We start from the raw sequence: 5,999 nt of genomic DNA, 5'->3' as shown, positions 1-5,999 counted from the left end.
CGACTCTTGGATCCTGAATTCGATTTCGGCCTAGGGCGATTTCTGTGAAGAGTCTGAATGTTCTTCCCGCGTTCTAGCGAGTTCATTCCGTATGCTTAAGTTTCTTCCCAGTTCAAATGCGTACATTCAAGCTTAACTGACCTATCTAAATTATACCACGTATCTGTAACCTGCGATGGACTGATGTCCAGTCCTACAGTACATACTGTACAGTACTTGCTGCCTTGCGCCTATGGTATATTGTGTTAGGCTTCGACATTAACAAGACCCTGTACTGGATGAAAGATGCTCACCAGCAATCCAATAAGACATTATATTACTCTGGAAAGCATCTTCGTAGTAGTATTTTAATCGTAGCAGACGCACTTGTCCTGTGACGTTCAGTTTTACATAACGTGACGGGAGAAAAGGAAACAACGGGTATGATTACAATTGACGGTAGTATCATAAGTACATACAAAAAAATAGGATTGCAAACGCAACAAAGGTATAGCACAAAATAATAAACAGATGTTCCTATAAATTTACAAGCATACACAGGGCAGTGCAGATATAAAACAATAAGTAGACAACCATTTGGTATGTGTTGTGTGTTACCCTTCAAATGATGAAGTGCGAAAAGTGAATTATAAACTTGAGAATTAAATACTTTGAGTGCAATGTAAGTTCATCATTTGATTACGAACTAGTTTAGTGCTGAGAAATCACAGGTGCTTTCTAATAATAATAATAATGATAATAATAATAATTAATTATTATTATTATTATTATTATTATTAATTCCTTATATAGCACTTTTCTGGACACTCCACTCAAAGCTCTTGACAGGTAATGGGGACTCCCCTCTTCCACCACCAATGTGCAGCATCTACCTGGATGATGTGAGGGCAGCCACAGTGCACCAGTATGCGTACCACACATCAGGAGAACAGAGCGATGAAGCCAGTTCATAGATGGGGATTATTTGAAAGGACACGATTGGAAAAGACAATGGGAAATTGAACACCACCTACTCTTTTCGAGAAAATTTGGATTTTTAATGACCCCAGAGAGTCAGGACATCAGTTTAACATCTCACCCTAAGGATGGCACTTTTTACAGTATAGTGCTTCTGTCACTATACAGGGGGATTAGGAACCACTCAGACCCCAGGGTGAGCGCCCTCTACTGGCCCCACTAACACCCCTTCCAGCAACCTTAGTTTTCCCAGGAGGTCTCCCATCCAGGTACTGACCAGGCTCACACCTGCTGAGCTGAGGGTTGCCAGTTGTGAGTTGTAGGATGATATAGCTGCGGGCATGCTTAAAGGTGCTTGAGGCCTGAGCACTCATGATGTTCGGGTGTAGGTCCACCATTGAGCCCTTTCATTCCGCGACTGATCAACTCAAAGGACAATGAAAGGGCTCAGAATGTGGGACAATGGAGGGAGAAACAGGCAGAAAGGCAGGAGCACAGACGGCAAGAGAGAGTGTACAGGGAGAGATTAGAGACAGACAGGTCGTCCAGTGGATAGAAGCTGCACTAGGTGAGAGCAAGGGTTTCAAACTGGACAGGGTTAAGAGTAAAGGAATGCCATGTGTAATGCAAGGAAGAGAAAAGACAAGGTGAGCAGCAGAGTTCAGGAACAGAGTGGACAATTCTGGATGGAATGGATAGCATTTGCAGGAAGACCAGTCATGAGACAGACAAAATAACAATAACTTAGCTGGTAGTTGTATAGAACAGCTGGCAAAAAGCAGGGAAAAAGGGAAGATCATTTGAGTATGGCAGATGTAGAGAGAGCAACAGAGGTCCCAGGACAGACCCTAGAGGGATACCCATAGAGTATGGAAGATAGAAAAGCCTCATCATGATACCTAATATGTGTGAGCAGTGCTAGAAATCACCAGATCAGAAAAGGCTGACACATGAATGGAGTGATCCATAGTTTTAAAGGCAGGAGAGAGATCAAGAAGGATAACATGAAGGACCAGCACAAGAAAAGTGAATCTGGACTAGTGACATAGTGATAGACTAGCGTACACTTATGAAAAACGTGAATTTAAAATCTTGATAAATAAAATTTTAGAAGGTCACTGAGGTCATAAAGAACCGCAATACAAGAATGCATCACTTAGTTCCACAGCCTCAAAAGTTGAAAATCATATCTTGAATTTCTTATTTTTTAAATGTGTGTGGAATATTTTTGCTGCTTCAAGGATGACTGGAGATAATCACAACTTAGATTCAGGTGATGTGAATGAAACCATATGGATTTGTGAGGTTGATTGTTGGCAGTGAACCCTTATGAATTTTAAAGTACATTTACTTAATGCAGTAGTAGCCCTGTTTAAATTGTTGATCACAGTCTATCTGACCTTCTAGTAGGCATCTACCATATGATTTACATAACATGACAATGCTTGAAATATGGGACAATTACATCCAGTTTTGGTAGATTGTTAGATGTTGCACTGAACTTTCAAACAAGGTTCTTCATCTGTCAAGTTTAGTTTTATTAGATTTTCCTTTTTGTTGCTTAACCATCTACAATTTCTCACAAATTAATGGCTATGTAAGACCTGGAAAATAAGTGTGCATAAGCATATATTTTCAAGTAGCTTCAACAAATCCTGACATTATTCTTATTATGCAGAGGGTATCAGCCTGTTATATCAAACATTCTTTCTGCACAGCAATTTCTTTTTGTTAAACAGAAACATATAAAGAGCACAAAACTGGGGATGCAGTATTAGTCTTTCTATGAATGAGTGTTTTAATTTCTGGAGTAGGCAAGAAATTATCTTTAAAAAGTGGCTATATTCTTTTAGAATGTTATTAGTAAAGAGATATTCAAGTATGAAACAACTGTCTCACCAGAAACAGACTTATTTTTAATTAATTCAGAATCAGTGGCTTCAGATCAAGCTAAAATAAAATAAAAGAGGACAGAGACAACTTCTGTTACTGTCACTAGAAACAATGAATGTTAACGCAAACACTTTTCTCCACCTCCTAACTTGATGTCATGAAAAAGCAGACTATTATGTCAGATATGATCACAATATTGTCAATAGTCTGTACTGCCTTAACCATGGACCAAGATGGCTTATTTGCTTATTCGCTTGTAGAAAATTGTAAAACTTGCTTAACAGTAAAGCTAATATTCTTACATTCCCATTATAACATAAATTTTCCATGTAGTATTCATGATATGATTGATTATGAATTAAAAAAAAAATTTTGTGTTTCTAATAAGTTAATGACGTACAGTACCATCTGTAATCTCACTTTTAAACAATATAAAATAACTCTCTTATCTCCTATAGCACTGCTGTACTGTTTTCTTTGTTGGTGATGTTTGTCTGTTTTTGCTACAGTATATTGCTGTGTTGGACCCTGCCGGAAAACAAATGTAATAATATGTTTATAATAAAGCTTGAAATGGAATCTACATACTGTACTTCTACCTAGTGTTACCTCCTGTTGGATGACAGCAGAGGTTTAAGACTGATATCAAACACAGTCTACAGCTCAGGCCTCCAGCAGCCATTACCTGGATAGTATTACAGATCTTAATCAGTAGTTTTCTGATGGTTACCTACAAAACCTGTTCGATTATGGCTCTTGTGGCCCAGGGTTGGAGACCTCAGCCTTACATCCTGATGGTTTTAGGGATTTTGACATATTGCCCATGGTTAAGAGCTATTTCAGTTAAGTACTATACAGTATAACTGTTAATATTTCCAAATAGTCTCTGTGATCACTCTTGTCAAAAGGAACCCTTGCACCACAGTCCATTCAGGAAAGCATTCAGTTACATTAATACCTTTTCTATCTACAGTTCTTCCTTTACATTTCAGAGACTACCAGCATGCCTGCATTATTTCTGCTATAGTACACCGTAATGCTAGAAATCCAGCTCACATCCTATTCTATCACATTGTTCTTGAAATTAGTTTTTTTTGCTTTTGCTTTGGTGGCACTGGCTACTCTCTGAATTGTTACGATTCTGAACATGTTAGCCTCTATTTCCTGTTATCCCTCCTGGTGCCACACTAACAGGTGCATTGCTCTCAGAACACACTCACATACCAACATCATGCAATATTTAGAATATTCTGAAACCATATCTCTATTCTTTTTGTCCACAATCACAGTTTTTGGCAAATGTCAAAGATCCAGATTGATTCCCATGCTAGAGGTAGGATTACACGGTGTCATACCATACTGATTTAGAGAGATTTTCTTTTCTTTGTAAAAGCACCTTTGGCATTTCTGTTGGAATATTTATGCTTGGTTCGTTAAATAAATGCATGGAAGTGAATTGACTTTTTTTTCCCTTCCCAACGAATCTTTGCCTTGGCGTTGTGCCTGCTGATTTTATTGTCTAACATCCTACAGCCTAAATCAGGTTATGCCTTTTCTGAATTAATGCTCTGCCAATGAACGCATAAAACATCTGGTTTTGGATATGTGTAGCAGTACAAACAAACAAACATTACTTAAAAATATTGAGCCACCTTAAAAAAGAAACTGATGATTCTCCCTTTTTAATATGCAAACATATTTTGTGGTTGAACGTTATTCACCTAATTTACAACATTTGTTGTTGATGACCAGGTGACATCACTAAAAACAATGCTTTCCACTTAGTGAAAATTATTGACCTGCATAAGAAGATTTATACATTATAGCAGTTAGTATGCTGACCTTTAAGTACAGGTTTTGTGTAATAAGGTGTTTTACACAGTGAAAAGGTGATTTAAGAAAAGATACAGAGTGGTAACAATTCATAAGCACCAACAAGATTGCATGCCCTGCATCGTGCCAAGTCTTAAAATGAGAATCTATTCTTGTACTGTGTGTAAGAGATACTCCTGCCCATCCAGCATCCTGTGCTGTGTTCTTGTTACTGGCCTGGCTGGTTTACGTGCTATCAACTTAACTCTCCCACTTCCATTTTAGTACCATAGATTTGGAACATTCAAACCTTTGAAGGTTTTTAAGTGAACAAAAGGTTCCCAGGTAACTTTAATGAACAGTAAGGACAGCAGGAAGAAAGATTTCTAATCCACTGGTGTTCTGGGTTCAATCCCAGACTGAAATCTACTACATGAGAGCTAGCCAGAAGCTAGTGACAGAAACCAGTGATATAAATACACTATATTTTAACTGTACCACTGAGTGCTGGTGAACATGGGTATCAGTATATTATCTGTCCTTACATCAGCCATTATGAAGCATGTTTTCATTGATTGCCACTATATGTCTACACATATCCAACAACATCTTCAAAAAATCTTTATGACTTTTTACTTAAGACTAAGACTCCTATTTGTAAACAGTAGGTGTATTATTGACGTAAAAGATTCCACAATCATAGTATGAAATATTTTCTTCACTATGTTACACGTAAGAAAAAATGGATTCAAGCTCTACCTTCAAACTTTTCTTATAGGATGTAACATTACCTCTCACTGGGATTAACGGATATGAATAGGATGCAATAATTTTTTTAACTGTCTTAAGCCAAGATCTTTAGGGGAAATAATTTTAAAAGGTCTAGCTACATTGAAATTAAAGTAGACTAAATTTTTGTGTTGTTACAATTCTTAAGGCAGAAAGAGAGGATACATTATGTTGCATTTTGATCATGAGCAATTAAAAAATATAAATTTAATAATAAGTGTTTTATTTTTATTATTTGGTTCACTATTTGCACATTTGCTCTTGCTCTGAATAATTCACTGTTACTCGCATGGCTTTGCCAAATTACCAATCTAGAAAGTAGTTAAAATAGTTTAAAACTTACCAGAACACACGCAATAATACCCATCCATCTATTTTCTAACCACGTTTTTCCAATACAGGGTCTCGGGGGAGCTGGAGCCTATCCCAGAAAGCAGAAAGTGCAAGGCAGGATACACCCTGGACAGGATGCCAGTCCATCGCAGGGCACACAGATACAAACACACACACTCACACCAAGGCCAATTTTCTCAGAAGCCAATTAACCT

This window comes from Lepisosteus platostomus, chromosome 6 (assembly GCF_059453375.1).
Source record: "Lepisosteus platostomus isolate fLepPlt1 chromosome 6, fLepPlt1.hap1, whole genome shotgun sequence".
NCBI classification, from domain to species: Eukaryota; Metazoa; Chordata; class Actinopteri; order Semionotiformes; family Lepisosteidae; genus Lepisosteus; species Lepisosteus platostomus.
This window is presented reverse-complemented; position numbering follows the sequence as displayed.